We start from the raw sequence: 18,056 nt of genomic DNA on the forward strand, positions 1-18,056 counted from the left end.
AAAAAATTGCATTTTAAAAGAAAACCCAAGACGATATGGGCAAAATCAGTGCAAATTTCATTGCATAATGACTTCTATGCACTCATATCCACCTAATATTTAAAAACTTGAACAAAAATCTCATTTGTGTGTTTAAGATCCCTTACGAATATAAATATATAAATTGATTTAACTCGATATGGAATTTGTGACTGCTAGAAATTTTGCATTTCCATACAGCTGCTAATTTTCAGAGAAAAATCCTAGTCGTTTCAAGCTATTGAACATGATAATAGCAAAAATGAGACTGATCATTAACCCTAGTAACTGCCTTTGCCTTCATCTTAAGCTTTTAGTTAACCAAATGGATTAATGGCTACTAACTCTTTTAAAGAATTATTACTTAATTTAATCTGTGCAATCTTGTGGACAAATCCAAGATTCAATATCTCCTCTCTGCAGATGACTTCTAAATCTATACTGCTAACCTTGACCTCTTTCTTGAGTTCCAGACTAGTATTTTCAAATGCCTCTTCCTCATAATTTGGCTTTTCTTCATGGTTCCTTTCATTTGGTCCAAGGCACCACCTTCCTGCTGATCTTCCAGCCTAAAAGTCTCAGGTAAGTTTTGAGTCCCCCCCCATCTCTTGTCCCCAAATACAGGAAATTGTCAAGTCCTATATTCCCTATATCTGCAACATCTTTTATAACACATTTATCAATTCTCCTATTCTCTTTAACAGTCGTCTTCAACCTCTCATTACTGCTTACTTAAAATAACTCAGTAGTCTAGCTGGTCCTAAAAGATGTACTGCTTAATCAACTATCACTAAAATTTCTCCTATTTTTTTCTAGAAGCTTTAAAGTTTTAGCTTTTACATTTAGATTTATGAATCATTCTGAATAAATTTCTTATCTAATGTTAAGGTACAGGTGGAGGTCCTCTTTTCTTTTTATGTTTGGTTATTTAGTTGATCCATAATGAAGGCTTCAAAGAAGAAAAATGACATGGTCCAGGTTTTGTTTTAACATGGTCAACCTGTCTGCTATTTAAGTGATCATGTGAGACACCTTAGCAAGGAAAACCAACTTCTAAGACATAGTTCCCATTTGTACTTACTACTATCCATTGCTTTTGCTTAGACTCCCCTTCCTTCTGTTACTCCCTGCTTCCATATACTCCCACCATTTCCACTCACTATTTCTTTCTCACCTAGATTATTCCTCCTTGGATGAAAGGAAGGAGCCAAAGATGCGGAAGAATATGAAGATGGAAAAGAAAGCCATTCATTGATTGGAGAAGGCCTTGGAAGAAATAGCTGGGGATATATTCAGAACACAACTGACTGATTAGCTGAGGAGAGAGAATGATACATCTCCGCTAACATTCACCTCTTTACCTTCTTACTTTTGTTATTTCTTTCTCCAGATCCACAAAGCATTATCCTCACAGCAGCTCACCGGTTACCTTGGGCCTCAAATTAGCCCTAAATTGCCTTTTGGTAGCATTCTATACCTAGTTTGCAGAATCTTAAATTTTCACAATTTCAAAAGAAGCCCTAATGGCTGATATCCCTGGAAATAAACATACTACTCCAATGAATACTTGCATGTAGATATAAATATTTTAAGAAAAATTATGTGTTAGCACTTGAGAAATGAATACAATGTAAAGCAATAAATGGACCATTTCAAGTTGTTCCTTCTCAAGGCATTGCTGTACACATTTCAAATGACATATGAATTCCTTAACAAAATTCAGGTTTTTTTGTGTTGTGTGTTTCTACCATATAGTACTTTGTATGAATTCTGTGACAGCAACACACTGAATGCATTTTAACTTACTGAAGGGAATTCACAAGAAAACAGTTTTACCCATACCGTTTTAACACTCAAGTAACAACTTCATGACCGGATGAAAAGGTGCTTCCTCTTTCGAACACTTCAGAAGCAATGCAGGGACAATTTCTAATATGCCCCCTCTGCCATGGCCATACGCTCTGAAATGCAAGCTACAGGGGCAGATGTATAATCTGGGAAATGATCCAAATTCACGACCTCCTTGGAGCCAAGGGTATTGTGTGTGCAGTGTCAGCCCTGGATGCCATACCCAGAAATTCTAATTCATAGAAACAAAGGATGAAATGGCACAGAGAAAGAAGAAGAAAAACAAAAGTCTACTGATTTCTTCATGCACGACAGGCAACAAGCACATCATCTACTGTACTAATGCTTACCAAGCTAGTATTTTCATTCCAGAGAACTAAGGGGGTTTCCTTAATCTTAGTAGACGCTAACAGCAAAGATAAGCTCTTCAGTTTCAGGAGTATAAGCTGACATCATCCAAATTCTCACGTTGTTCCTTTGCCCAATCTCAGCACCTATTCTATGGTAACATGTCTTGCATAAATGAGAAGTTGCACAAAAATTCTATAAAAGTATCAGAATTTCTGGACTTCAGAAAGAGAAAAACCAAAGAGCATTTGATGCAAAAAGGAGAACGTATGGAAGGACGGCTTTTGTTGGAATGAACAGGACTGGTTTCGATTTGTTTTAGTACCTAAAGGATCTATCAAAGAGCCTTCTCATAAACTACTCTTTGGGTGTGGTCATGACAAGGAATTCGCTCTGGAGGGTGTTCTAGGAGTCAAAAAACAATTCTAATCAGCATCTGATCCATGGCCCACATAGGCAGTGACAACAAATAGCCCGATAAGCCTCTTCTTCCCAACTTCATGACAAGGCAAATCATAACCTGATAAAAGCTCCTTTGTAAACCCTATTTTATTTCTTCCTATAACAATGAATCATTCTAATAATCTCTAGACAGTGTCGTAAATCATAGCCTGAAACTACAAATATAACCAGCACTTTTTACTATGTGGTTTCTGATGAAGGGAATTTTCCATTTCAGACTTTCTCAGCATATCATGGACATCATTCCCAGCTTTGTTCCTATGTCCTGTGGCTTTCCATATACTTCTAAAGAGTATTTTGTCAAAAGCAATCCAGACTCAGTGAGATAAAACCATGTCTGGGTGAACATGTGCTTTAATCTGCATTGAGCCCAATGGTTTATTTGAACTCAGCCATTTACGAAGGATAATCATTCATTCTTTCATCCATTCGTTCAGTCAGCAATTATTAGACTAGAGACTTCTGCTTCCAGCTATGTATTAATTCTCAAAATCCCGATAATAAAATACAAATAGATCCTGGATAAATTAAAACAAATATACATTTAAATGCACTGCTTAGCTCATAGGAAATTAAGGGAAATCCTGAAGCAAAGCAACCCTCAAAAGGATCTACAACCTGAGTAGAAGGGTAGGCAAAGAAACCTCAACGATCAAATACACTTTCCTCAGCAAAGTGAGTTCAAGAAAATCTCTCTTTACTCTGGTTCTAGAAAGGAAAAATAACAATGAAAACAAAACAAAACAAAACAATCCACAAAAAGACAATCTGCATGTCTCTTTGAGAATTTTCAACCACAGGACAACTGTCCTCTTGGAGGTATTAAATCAAGTTTATTTTTCTCTCAATTAATTAAGCTGTCAGCCAAGAAATTACATGAAAGTGGTTCCAGGTTAGTAGTACTCTGCTTGTACCCCAGAAGCAGCAAATCTAAATCTTCTGTGGAGAAAAGCACATGCAAATCAGGCTCCCCCAAATGCTCACACATTAAATCCAACCAAGTATGACATCCTAAAGAGAAATGACCAAATCCATCAAGAAAAAGTCACCGTGGATGAGAATCAGCAGAAACATGAAAGATATGTAGATACCAAAGTCCACTTTGAAGACAGACCTGGAGAAATTACTCAGAATGGAATACAGAATGAAGGCGACAGAAAAGTATGAAAGAGTGTCTAGGAGACATGGCTGAAGAGTGAGGTCTAACATACATCTAATAGGAGTTCCACTGGGGAAGAGGCACATTAACATTTATAATTTCCCAGAAGTGATGGAAAACATTAATATACAGCCATAGGAGACACATTATATACAAAGAAAGATAATATAAAGAAACCTACAGCAAGACCTAGATGGTAGTGAAAGTAAACATCAAAGACAAAGAGAATTTAAAAGTGTCCAGAGAAAAGACTGATCACTGGTACAGAGAGGCCAATTAAACCAATGGCTGACTTTTCACAGTAGAAGCCAGAAGACACTAGAAAAAACACCTTCAATGTGCTGCCAGCATAACACTGTATACTCAACAAAACTAGTTGTCAGAACAAGATGTTTCCTGATAAACAACAGAGTATAATCAATAGACCATCATTAAAGGAATGTCTGAAGAGCATACTTCAGAAAGAAGGAAAATGATCCCAGAAGGAAGATCTGAGGTATAAGAAAGAATGGTAAGAAAAGAAATTGGTAAATACACAGGTGACTTTGAAAAAATAATAGATACAGAAAACATTAAAATTAATATATAATATGTGAATCAAAAAATAAGAAAGAAAAAAATGGAACACAGTATAGAAATTGGGAGGGGGTAAGGAGAGCAAAAGTATTCTAAGTTCCTTATATTGTTTGGGAAAAGGATTAAGTATGAACTAATTTTAGATTTTATTAAGTATGCATGATAAAAGTGAAGTGTATAATTTTCAAATTAATATAAGAAAAAAGTGGGTTTAAAAACAAAATGAAGGGCTTCCCTGGTGCGCAGCAGTTAAGAATCTGCCTGCCAATGCAGGGGACCTGGGTTCAAGCCCTGGTCTGGGAAGATCTCACATGCCGCGGAGCAACTAAGCTCATGAACCACAACTACTGAATCTGCGCTCTAGAGCCCGTGAGCCACAACTACTGAGCCTGCGCTCTAGAGCCTGGGAGCCACAACTACTGAGGTGCGTGCCACAACTACTGAAGTCCCTGTGCCTAGAGCCCGTGCTCCACAACAAGAGAAGCCACCGCAATGAGAAGCCCGCACACCGCAATGAAGAGTAGCCCCCACTCGCCGTAACCAGAGAAAACCTGGGCACAGCAACGAAGACCCCACGCAGCCAAAAATAAAAAAAAAACAAGAAAACAAAAAACCCCCAAATGAAACAGGAATTCATTCTAAGAGGACAAGAAGTGACTCATGTATAAAATAATATGATAAACATAAATCTAAATATGCTAGTAATCTCAATACGTGCAAATGTGCCAAATTTCCAGTTACAATTCAGATTGTCAGAACGAACACACACACACAAATTGTAAGACAAGACACACATACAAAACATAAAGACATGGGGAGTTTGAAAGTAAAAATATGCAAAAAGACATACAAGCAAAAGACTTAGCAAATACTGAGCAAAGGATGCCTACTCTGTGCCAGATACTGCTCCTGCACTGGGGCCCAAGGTCTCTGCCTGTGTGCAGCTCACGTTCTGTAGGTGAGGAGACAGTATGTTAAACACACACACGTACACACACACACACCACAGACTGTGATAAGTGCTACTGGGAAGTGAACAGACTAAGTGACAGAAACTGACTTATTCTGCCTCTTTTAGATGGGGTGGTCAGGGAAGGTATATCTAAAGAAAGAACACTTGACCTAAGAACTGAATCAGAAGGAGTCAGCCACGTGAAGGTGAGGGAGATCATTCTGAGCAGAGGGAAGGCATGTGCAAAGGGCCCCAGAAGAGAACAAGTTGGCCTGCTGAACACAGAAAGCAGGTAACCCGGGCCAAGTGTCCTGAAGGAGAGGAGCAGTGGGAACAAAGTCAGCAAGGCAAGCAGGGAGATGAGGCTGGACTTGGGGCTTGTGGTCAGAAATGTGGATTATTTTCTATGAATGGTGGGACGCCATCGGAGGATTGTAAGCATTTGAGGACATGATTTGTGTCATGTTTGCCAGAGATCCCTTTGGCTCTTGTGAGGAGAATGGAATGGCAGAGAGTATGGGAGTTAGGAGGCTACTGAAGGTATGAGGTGATGGTGGCATGGGCAAGGGTAGGCAGGAAAGCTTTGGGTTGTGTTCCTGTGGGACAAACCTGATTTCCTACTGGATTAATGGGGTAGGTAAAGAAAGGTGAAAAATGAAGACTGACTCTGCATTTGTAAGAGACTGCTTTTCCAGGCTCACACAGAAGGGCACCATGGTATCTGTTATGTTTCCTTCTCTGATGCAGATGGCCTGTTAGAGGCATGTACTTCAAAATATAACTCAAGTTAAACTTGATGGAGAGAAATTCATAGTAAGAAACAGTTGAAGATTTGGACATTTCTTTGCTGAAGGAACCAGTGTTCAACCAGAATTGAAGGCATCAGTCCATGGACAGAAAATGGGGCCCAGAGAGTGAGTATTATATAGCCCAAGGCCTCAGGGTGCACGTCCTTTTCTCAAACCAAGATCTTCTGAGCTTTGCAAAAAAGCACAATGATGGAAACGATGCTGATGGAAACGTACAGAATTCATCACTGTTTCCCAGACCTCAGCAAACTGTGTCATAGGACTTCAGGATAATTTGCCAGGTTCACAAATCATTTTATACTGTTATTTCCTAATATTATTTAAAATCTCATACTTTTTCCACTAATATTTTAGTTTTAAAAATGTAGCCCTATTATAAATAGAAAAATAGTACTTTACTAATACACGTTAATATAGATGCATACTTTTGAAAAAGAAGAAGTGTTCGTCCATATAAATCACTTAAAATAGTTCATCAACCGCTAGGTCACTAGACCAACCGATAGTAACATTTTCTCTGAGCATAACAAGTAAAAAGCCTCCATCACCAGTTTGACACCAACATTTCTGAATACCTCTGACAACTCCCAGATGGCAATATCATGATACTTCACAAAACTATCTGCTTTTTTTCTCCCTCTTTCTATGCAGTTGTTGTTTTCCTGGTTGAAAAGGCATGCACATTTACAAAAAAAGGATTAGTTAATAAAAGGGTTTTTATTCAAAAGGTTACTTTCAACAGCTTTGTTCTATTTTGATGGGGTGGAATTTGTAAGTGGTTTTGTGTGTGTGTGTGGTTTCTAATTATCAACTGAGTGTTAATGAATTTGCATTTGCTTATTTTAGCAAGAAGAAGTAATCTAGGTTGCTTTAAGTTTTCTCTTTAACTTTTACATATTCATCACAAGCCCTCATTATAATTCTGCTTTTATTGGACACAGTTGGGCACCATGAACCTCTAAAAAGCATGAAGTGGGTGCCTTACTGAATAAATTTCAAAGACTACGTTCCTGCCCTCTAGGATACCAAAAATTGACAGGGGAGTTTAACATTCCCCAAATATGTTTTTCATTGGCACATTTTCCAGCAACCCATAAATGAGGTATCTCATGGTTAAGCCTCTCTCTATTCCCTTCCTCCCGAAATACTTCTGGGCCCCAAATAGGTTCCCAGCGTGACTCTGGGATTCAGCCTCTCATCTCCTTCCCAGAAACTATCCCTTTTCCTGTGGTTCTTCTGTGCATATTCTGTGCCAGTCCCCAGGCTAAATCATCTCACGTGTACAACATTTCAATGATTAGATTCAGCATGTGAAATTTTAGTATGTTTGAAATGTTTTTACTTTTTTAAACCCATAAAGTTTTTCATTACTCAAACTGCACATAAATATCGTCTCAACATAAAAATTCAAATACTACAGATAAAGCAAAAGTCCCCCTTGACCCCCAACCTCATCTTCCTCTAAGTAAGGCAGCCACTGTTAACTTTTTCTATGTATTTGCATTTATGTATAAGCACATGGTAGTTTCAGTGTTTGCCTTCCTACTGTTGCTAGTGAACTGTGAATACCTTCGGGGCAGAATCCACAGTCCACACAACCTTGTATTTGTGGTACCTGGTCCAGGGTCCGGCACACAGTAAGCATTCAATAAATACTGGTTTAATAAAAGAGTTAACACTGGTTCCTGCCCTTTCATTCAGTAGATAACAGAGTTCTCCTGCCTATATGAGGAAAAGGTAGGCCTTGGGATTATTAATGGTCTAAGGGAGTCAAGACTATTGATCAAAGGAGATTTGAGAAGCAGCCTGTGCGGGTCCTTGGGGGCTAACTGGCTCTAGAGCAGAAGTGTGAGCTAGGGCAGGAAAGGGTGAGAGAAGTTAAAAAGTATAAAACCAGAGCCTGGAGACACCTGAAGTTAAACAAGGCTAGATACCAGAGGAGACCTTGGTCTGAGGAAGCTGGGGAGGGTTTTTCAGGGAGGTGGGCCTTCAAAGAGTTCCGCTGGGGCTCTGAGGCATGAAAGAATAAGATATGGTCAGACAGCAGTGGTGAGTAGCTCTGTGAATTGGGAACAAGTGTGATGAGGCGGGGATGGGGTGGGGTGGAGGGTGACAGTGGCATGAGACAGGCTGCAAGGGCAGATCAAGACAAGGTGATAGAGGGCATGGTATGACTTGTTAAAGGTACTGAAATTTATCCCTGTCGATAGAGCCTAAACACAGGGACAAATGAACATTTTTTTAAGTAGGCAAAACCTTTCTTGAAATATACTAGTCTTTTAATGCTTCCCCCGCCTCAACCCAGCATTCACTTATGGAACTCATACGTGTGTACAGATACACAAGTTGTGTAAAGTCACACCGACATTATCAAAGCCAATATATTCTAAAATATTTCTCACCATTAGTTGGCATTGTTATACCTTTATCAGATATTAAACAAACAAAATTTATGCTTTAACATATTTTATGTTATTCAACACAGATTGGGCATTCATTATGTAAACGCTGATCTTCAGGTGTCTCAGGCTGGGGTTTTTGTTTGTTTGGTTTTTTTTACATCTTTATTGGAGTATAATAGCTTTACAATGGTGTGTTAGTTTCTGCTTTATAACAAAGTGAATGTTATACATATACATATGTTCCCATATCTCTTCCCTCTTGCGTCTCCCTCCCTCCCATCCTCCCTATCCCACCCCTCCAGGCGGTCACGAAGCACCGAGCTGATCTCCCTGTGCTATGCGGCTGCTTCCCACTAGCTATCTACCTTACGTTTGGTAGTGTATATATGTCCATGCCTCTCTCTCGCTTTGTCACAGCTCACCCTTCCCCCCTCCCCATATCCTCAAGTCCATTCTCTAGTAGGTCTGTGCCTTTATTCCTGTCTTACCCCTAGGTTCTTCATGACATTTTTTTCTTAAATTCCATATATATGTGTTAGCATACGGTATTTGTCTTTCTCTTTCTGACTTACTTCACTCTGTATGACAGACTCTAGGTCCATTCACGTCATTACAAATAGCTCAATTTCGTTTCTTTTTATGGCTAAGTAATATTCCAAACTTGTCCTTCCAACATCATATGTCGGCTGATATTTTGGTGAGAAAAGTTCAGAAGTAAAACACTGCTGGAATGTCTAAACAGCCAATCACTTAACACTGGCAACTAGATTATCCCTAGAAGTTTAAAATAAAAGGTCCTGCAAGCAGGGAGCTATAACCTCTCTGGGTCATTGGAATCAGAGTGTCTCCGTTTTTTTCTCTCCACAACACATTTACACATAAAATACTTTCCTTAGAAGAGTGATTTAAAATTCCAGGTGTCAATGTAAACCTTTCTAAAATAATTACATGGGAACCGAAAAGCTTTGTAGCCCCTGCCAAATCTACTCTTGATGTAGGGCTGCCATCATTTAAAGCTAGTAGGGGGCTTCCCTGGTGGTGCAGTGGTTAAGAATCCGCCTGCCAATGCTGGGGACACGGGTTCGAGTCCTGGTCCAGGAAGATCCCACATGCCGCAGAGCAAGTAAGCCCCTGAGCCACAACTACTGAGCCTGAGCATCTAGAGCCCTTGCTCCGCAAAAAGAGAAGCCACCGCAATGAGAAGCCCGCGCACCACAACGAAGAGTAGCCCCCGCTCGCCGCAACTAGAGAAAGCCCGCGCATAGCAACTAAGACCCAACGCAACCAAAAATAAATAAATAAAATAAATAAATTAAAAAAAAAAAAGCTAGTAGGTATAGAGTCCAACAATTTTACTGAAATAGTTTCATTGCAAGAAGTTTACTTAGGAGATCCTAAAGCTAAATACAAAGGAAAGAGGACAGAATTGGTGCTCACAGCTTAACATTTACAGTTACCATGCTTTTGAGAATGTAATTTGTTTTTACCCATGATACCTTCAAGTCCATACAATAATATTCTGACTGATGATGGCGTTTCTGTGTAATTTTTAAGTCACTCGCTGTTTTCTGTGGCTCCTACTCTTGTCCCTCTCCAGTTGCACAGTGAGTCCAAAGCTGAGTACAGATAGCTCAGCCTACAGAAAAGTTTTAATGTCAAACATTCACTTTGTCCTTATCAACCATCATGCAGTCATTTAATAATATTTTTCACTGTAGATGTTCACTCTGGCATTTAGAAACGCTATTAGAATTGTCAGTTCCAAACCACTATTTTCCAAATGTACAAGACACATATTCCCCATGGATGGTGAAGTTTGAGAGAGTTCAGCCACATTTGAAGGATTTGACATATATAGAAATAGGCTCGTCTCTTTATAAAATTATTTTTAATTTGTTCAAACAGTTAAAACTTTAGAAACTATACGTTTTCTAAATCAATGCACACTTAAGCACAGTAAATTTTATCTCCAAAGATAAGCTGTTGAGCTCTGAATTATGAGACAGGATAATAAAAAATTTCATTGCTGAAAAATTTGTAATATCAATATCAATATATAAGGGCATAGAGGAAAAGTATGTACCGAATACACCATATCAACAAATGTCTATTGGAGCTCAGAACAGAATAATTTGTCCTGTACATTTATATTTAGGGGAAAAATAAATAAACACCGTAATAAAAATATAAACTATAATGAATAGCAACCATAAACAGATACAGACTTTGTGACAAAGTCTGTAATAAACTTTGAACAAAGTACATACTTTTTGTATATAGAAGCTTATTCAATTCTGGTGGGTTTCAACGAGAGAAGCTGAAAAGACAAAAGACCAGAGCTGTGCTAAATTATTCTTTCTGTTATCCATGCTGGGTTTGGGGAAATTTTGAGCATTTTAATGATAGTTTAGGTTATTAAATCAGGCAAAACTGGTAGCAATGGTGTTTGAATTCACAAAGCAAGAGGTTGCTGAAGTAGAAGTCAACAGGTCTGACCAGCTGGGCCTTTGGTGGGGGGTGATTTTCCCTGTCTAGGTATCAATCTACTCTTTAAAATAAGTTGGTTGTATTAGACATATATAACTATCCACTTAGTCCTAACTTTCTATAATTTCACCATAAATAGAGAATCGAAAATATAACTGCAAAAGATAAGAACATTTTGTTCAGGGGAAAACTGTAGCTCATTTGCAACTCAACCCTTGAATGCAGTGAATATGTGCATGTGCAGGTGTAAATATATCGTTTCGTAGTATCCCGTCCAATTTTGCTTCAATGACTTAAACACATCCCAACATGGGCTACCTATTATCTATAGTGTTTCTTATTTTCTTGACCAGCCTATTGACCAACCGTACAATGCCATTATGTACAGACTTTGACATCATCAAGAAAATTGAGACCATTAACATCCTTAATTTCTTACCCCCTCTACCTACAAATTTATCTGTACTACATGCAGCCCTGCCACTTTCCCTTCAATCTTGGCTCATCCTCTTCAAAGCCAACTGCTATAAAACTATACTCTTAATCATATCCCTTTAAAAATGTCTTCTTTCCTCGTTCTTCATTCTCTTACAAATGTCTCTTTCTTCTCAGTCAACAAACTTGGTCCTGTGTTTCTCATTAACATGAAATAGAATACCACCACCAACAAAAGACAACTTCTCTTCTCTACGTACATCTCTCTTTTCTTCTCTTAATATTAAGCTTCTGGAAAGATCATCTATCCTTGTTTCCACCTCCCATTCCTCCTCAAGCCACTTCCTTTTGATCCTGCTCTTCTGTTTCCTGTCCAGCAGAAATGATTACCCATGGCCATTTCTCGGTTTCCACACCCAGTAAAATTTAAGCATCTTCTCAAAACTTGTAACCTTGGGACCGTTTCCTCCAGGAAAATCTTCATCTCCTCATCCTTCAGAGATAGGATCTCTTTACAAAAAATAATTCACCCAGGCCACCACTGAGTCATAACTGGCCCAAGCCTTTTTTCTATTTACCAAAGAGTGAGAATTGATTCTCTTGGCAACTGCAAAGCCATCTAAACAAACTAGGTGCATCACTCCTGACACCCTTAGTCATTTCCCAAGATGTGAGCCCTTTGGTCATCTACTCCTTCCTGTGCTGTAGCCTTACACCACTCTGTCCATCTCCCTGTGACTCACCGTCCCACTCTGCCCTCCAGCCCAGAATCCTCCACCCTGCCTCCTCGAATCTCCACTATCCTCCCATGGTTGACACAATGCTGTTCACTTCCAACCCCTTCTCTGAAAATTCCCCTTCCTTTTAGCCTTCATTGAAATCTAGCTCTCCACCAAGAAATCTGCTTCTCCTGCAGCCCTCTCATTTGAAGCTCTTCTTTCCCAGGGTTGGGAGGGGGCTCAGCTATCTCCTTATTTCACATTTCCATGTTCAGGTACATTGTTTATATATATATATATATATATATATATAAAAAATCCTGACTCTTTCAGAGCTAACGCTATCCTGCCAACTTCCTTCTACTCCTCTTATCATTCCTTCTATCACCTTCACTCTCACATCATTAATACATGAACACTGCCACATAGCTTATGGGTTCCCTCTCTGCCTACTCTATTTTCATCTTATCACTGTTGTTATCAAAGGTACTTGCCTCAAGAAACCATTGGCCCAAGGAGGATAAGAGACACAGGCAGAAAACCTGGACCTGAACTACAGGTTAGAGCCAAGCCTGGCCAAACACTTCTGATCGGCAAGTCCCAGCCCACCTGAAGATACGTGATCAAGAAATAAGTGTTAACTGTTGGTTTTTTTATGTAGCATGGTTATAGCAAGAGTTGACTGATACACTGATAATCAAATTGGATCTTCTCTCCCACTTACCCACTAAGTTTGATTAAAAAACAAACAAACAACAAAATTGAAGGCTTTATTCTCTAAATACTTCATACTTTTCTTTCCTTAATTTCATCACTTAAATTTATGCCCACATCATCTCTTATCTGGACTATTGCAGTGGTCTTTTAACTATTCTTGCCTTTAAAAAAAAAATCCTTTCAAGTCCCCACAACCAGAGTGGTATCACTAGACTATAAAACTGACCACTCCCCTCCTTTAATCTGTTTAGATTCTCTGAGCCTGTAGGATAAAATTCACATTCTTTCATTTGGTAGGCGTTCCCCATGATCTAATCTCTGCCTTCTTGCTTAACCTCCTAGCATGTCACTCTCCCCTTTGCACTCCTGCCATGTCGAACTGTTTACAGTTTCCGGAACACACCATGAAGTTTCATGTTTTCACAACTTTCCATGTGCCTGGAAAGTGTTAGCTCAGTGACCTTTTCTATTCCTCAAACTTCTATTTATCTTTCAGATGCTGCTATGGAAGCACTTCCTTTCTGACACATGTCACTTTGTATCTCCAGCGCTTAAAACTTAATACCTGTTACAGAGTGGGTATTTAATAGACATGAGTGGAACAGAAATAATTTTGAAAGTTGATTTATAAAAAAATGTAGTATCTATTTACTCACAAAATTTAGAAATGCACACACCTACACCATATTTGAATAGTAAATAAACTTATCTCACGATATATTTCTTTCTAATTTGATTTGATTCTTTGAAATTTAGAGGATAGCTTAATCACTAACATTTTGCAATATAGGAGACACTAAGGTTGCTTCATAATCAAGTTTCTATAGAAAGAATCCTAGATGTATCATTAATTTTTTTCTAATGAAAACATCCTGAATCCCATGGAAATGTAAACCAAGGCTGAAGCATGTGGGAAATGCATACTTTTTTTGTGTCTAAAGCTATAGTTATCCAACATAACACATGACAGAAGCTTAGACAATACCCAATAAAAATGTTTGTCCAAATAGATAACCGTGCAGTATTACCTTAACCAACTGATGAGGAAAGAAACAGAGTTCAAATCCACTACCCACTTACTCTATGATTTTAGTTCCTCATCAACAATGACAATGAAAAGTCCTAAAAAACAGTAATTCAATTAGAAGACTCAGATATGAAAAGTGATCATGGTTGGTGCTCCAAAAATTAAATGCATATTTTAACTTAGATATTCTATAAAAGTATGGAACACTAAGACTCAAAAAAAGTTATAAAATGTCATTTAATGATCCATTACTCTTAAAGTGACTATCAAATCACCTTACGTTTTACCTTTTCTTTTGCAAAGATTCAGCAATTTCTTTAGCTACATTCGAACATTCTAGATATGACGTTTACACACAATGCATCTCTTTATTTATTTATTTGGCTGTGCCGTGTAGCATGCAGGATCTTGTTCCCCGACCAGGGATCGAACCTGTGCCCCCGACATTAGGAGCGCAGAGTCTTAACCACTGGACTGCCCGGGAAGTCCCTACACACAATGCACTTAAAGCAGAATGTATGTTCTGTCAAGTTAGCAACTTGCATACTAAGCTCTCAGCCTTTGCTGTAAGACACGTATCACATGCACATTTCCTATAACTTATGTATAATACGTGTACATCACATGCATATTTTTTTCGTACATCTCTTGGCCCACACATTCACGTGCACATGCATGCAGAGAAACAAAGGCACAAATGATCAGATTTGATGTTCCTCTCCTGCTCACTGAATTACCAAAGAGAAATTACACCTACTGTGTTCCTGGTTTAGCTAGTTGAGGTTATAAAAGGTAAGTAATGATTTATAGAATATCTTGATATGTGTGTCATGCCTTCCAACTAGACTGTGTCTTACTCCTACATTCTTCTCAGTTCCTGAGATTGTGAGGTGTTAGGCACATGCTGGTGGAATATAAAGTGTCCAAATTCATGGGCTCTGCCACATCGCATCTGGGTTTCCATCCTAACCCTAAGAGTTATCAACTGGGAGAACAAGGACTTATGCCTTGAGCTTCAGCTTCTTCATTAGCAAAATGTGTTGAGATACCAACCGTACTTAGTGGCTGCAAGGCACCTCAGCTGGAGAGATGTCCCCCTAGATTGTTAATGGATACTTGCTCATTAATTGATAAACTCATCTCAGAAAAGGTCTGGACTTACTGCCAACCATTACTTTTACAGACTTGCCTGTTTTACAGTTATATAGACAGGTGTTTGAGACTATAAGAAATTTAACTAGAAATAGGAAAGCTTTTTAGTCCATTTTGCTAATTAATATGTCAGAGCTCATAAAGAAGGACTCATCATCGGCTTTCTTCAGTACTGCATCATCTTAAAGAGCTGGGTCAGCAAAGATCTCTGTAGACAGTCAATACATATTAAAACCATTCTAAGCAATAAATCAAAACAAAAAAATATGACGGCATGTTTTAGAAAAGTCAAATTTATAAGTCCTTTCTGTCTGAATGCTGAGGGGCATTAAACTATTGGCTTAAGTGTCAGTTCAGTACATAGGGAAAAAAAGGACTCCTTCTTGGACATACTTTATGAGTCTGTGTATAGCTAAAATTAAAGCATAATGTAAAAAAAAAGGCTATGACAAATCTGATGTCATTTTTCTCTGGATTCTAATGTTTCCTCAGAATATCTGTCATTTTAAAAAATGGTTTTATTGTTTAAAATATACATTTTGCTGAAGTTATTTCCCCTGTGCATTGCTAGGATTTGAGTTTTGTCAGAATTCAATTAGTGAGATGGTTAGGGGAAAAGGTGAAAGACAGTTTTTTGGTTTTTCAAGGCTCTCTGAAACTTATGATTTTTTTTTTTTTAAAGGAGCCAAACAAAAAGCATTTTGCTCCTAACTTCTCTATGATCGGTCTCACCATCCCATAAACATTAATACCTCTTATATGTGGAAGAGGACCCCATAAGATTATAAACAGGAGTACCAGCCTGCCATTTTCCTTGCCAAGGTATGAGATGCAATGTACTGCCAGGCGTAGCCCGTGAGATAGATTATCAGAGAAATCTCAAGAATACTGGATTGATTCCAGCAGAGGTGAGGGAATACTACATTTTGGGCCAAAAATGTTAGAAAGATTTATCTTACCTAAGACTTTGATTTGATCTGAGCTCTGAGGAATCAACCATTTAAAGAATAAGCCAAGGAAATGGTGCCAAAAATATTGTCACAAATTTGGGAAGTACCCAAGCCAGACCAACAGATGGAACTTGGCATGAAATGGCTCTCTACATACTAAGTAGCTGACTCAGAAGAAATTTTAACTCAGATGAATTTATTAAAATGTTGAATATCATCCTAAATAAGAGGAGGGATGATAGATTTAGGTCAGCACATAAAATTTAATTTAACTTCCTGATGGTCTTGGATAGTGGGAAAGGGGCCCACATTTCTATGATTAAAAAGAGACAGAGGGAGATACTCTTTCTTCTTAGCAAAAGAGATACCACTTTTTCACCTGAAAATTCTGGAGAAAGGATTTGGGGAAGAGAAAGGTGAAACAAAAAAGAAGCTGACATTGGCGAGATAAGTATGAATGATCAGGGCACGTTGCACATTACAATCCAAACTGGCACTTGCTTAGTGGTCTAGACTGTAGCAGATGGAGACTATAGTTCTATATTAGGTGAATGTTAAAAATGACTGAACAGGTTGCCAGAATCAAAAGGACCCTTAATTCTCTTTCACTGTCGTCACTACCAAAGCCTAATGGGAAAATGCTCTACCCAGTGTAGCCCACACAAGGAGCTGCACTTCATGGGAGGGATGGGTTCTTGAGGAGCATTATAATTCAAGACCTTAATAGCATCTTTTTCTTTCATGCTGCTTTTTATTTTCTCAGTACTGTCTCTAACGTTTCATAGAGTGCTCTCATTTAAGTCTAGAGCTCACAATTTGAGGTGACTGGTTAGCCCTCTTCACTGTGTTTTATCGTATGCCACTTTGGCTCCAAAGTTATCAACTTTCTGGCTGTTTTCAGCGTTTGCCCCGGTTCCACAAAAAGCCAATGAAAAATTTGATGATGTTGTGATAGAATATAAAAGTACTTAAAATATAAGAATAGTGAATAGTGTAATAATAGTTCATTAGTAACAAAAATCTTATTTAAAACATCTGATGTATTTCAACAGTTTGATTCATGGGATATGAAGACCATTAGTATTATTTCTATTACCAGCTAAAATAACTCTGCCATGTGAACCTTACAGTTAACCTGACTGACAGCTTTAAAATTATGCCATTTTTAACATTTTTCTTTTAATTTGGAAGATTATTTCAATTTTTATGTTTAGAGTACTTCTTTCCTAATATCTTTATTTCATACTACATAAAAACATATCATTAAAATTTACCTAAAATACTATACCAATATACCAAGATAATGTTTGCCTTTAAAAAGAGTGACAATAATTTTTGCTTACTGGCTAACAGTAATTTGTTTGGAAATGAAGTAAGATTAGAGTAAGATTCGATTTCCCAGAAAAAGCCAGAAAGTTTATTATTTGTTTTCAAAAACCAAATTGATACACATTCTAAAAAAAATGCTTCTACTTCTTACCTTGAAGCCCATCCCAGTATGTAAATAGGTTTTTATCTTCAAGTATTCATATGTGTAAGAGAGCTAAGGACAAGAAGTACCAGGCATGGGAACAAGCAGCGTGTGGCAATTTATCACTCCCTCAGAAATCTTTTCTTTCACAGTGATCTAACCTCTTAGGCTCTTTATTAGGAGGGGCAGAAAAGAAAACATCTAAGAGTTGTGAACTAGACCTTCCCTGCTGTTATCACTAGCGAATCTGGAGAAAGAAGAAAAGGAAAAACAATCATAATCTTGTCCTGGAACATGATGGAAGTAATGAGGCATCAAGGCCACTTACTGCTGAGAACATAATTGGCCCATAAACACAGGAGATGCTTGGTGATGGGAACGACTTCTTTGTTTCAGAAACGAAGGGATGCCAACAAATCATAACCCTCCTGTTGTTTGGAGTGGCATTTCTAAGAGTAAAATGGATAGTTTCCCCCCAAATAATGCACCCTTACGAGAAAAGGATTACTGCTGTATTTACTAGC

At 38.2% G+C, this 18,056-nt stretch overlaps 1 protein-coding gene across 1 annotated transcript in view; it reads right to left on the minus strand.

Moving 5' to 3' along the window:
- PARD3B (par-3 family cell polarity regulator beta) overlaps nt 1-18,056 on the minus strand; it is a 1,036,702-nt gene that overhangs the window by 368,886 nt on the left and 649,760 nt on the right. The gene's annotated exons all lie outside the window — the stretch shown is intronic.

The sequence above is a fragment of the Aethalodelphis obliquidens genome, unplaced genomic scaffold (assembly GCF_003676395.1).
Source record: "Aethalodelphis obliquidens isolate GAN/ISIS:26980383/991018 unplaced genomic scaffold, ASM367639v1 scaffold2, whole genome shotgun sequence".
Lineage (NCBI taxonomy): Eukaryota > Metazoa > Chordata > Mammalia > Artiodactyla > Delphinidae > Aethalodelphis > Aethalodelphis obliquidens.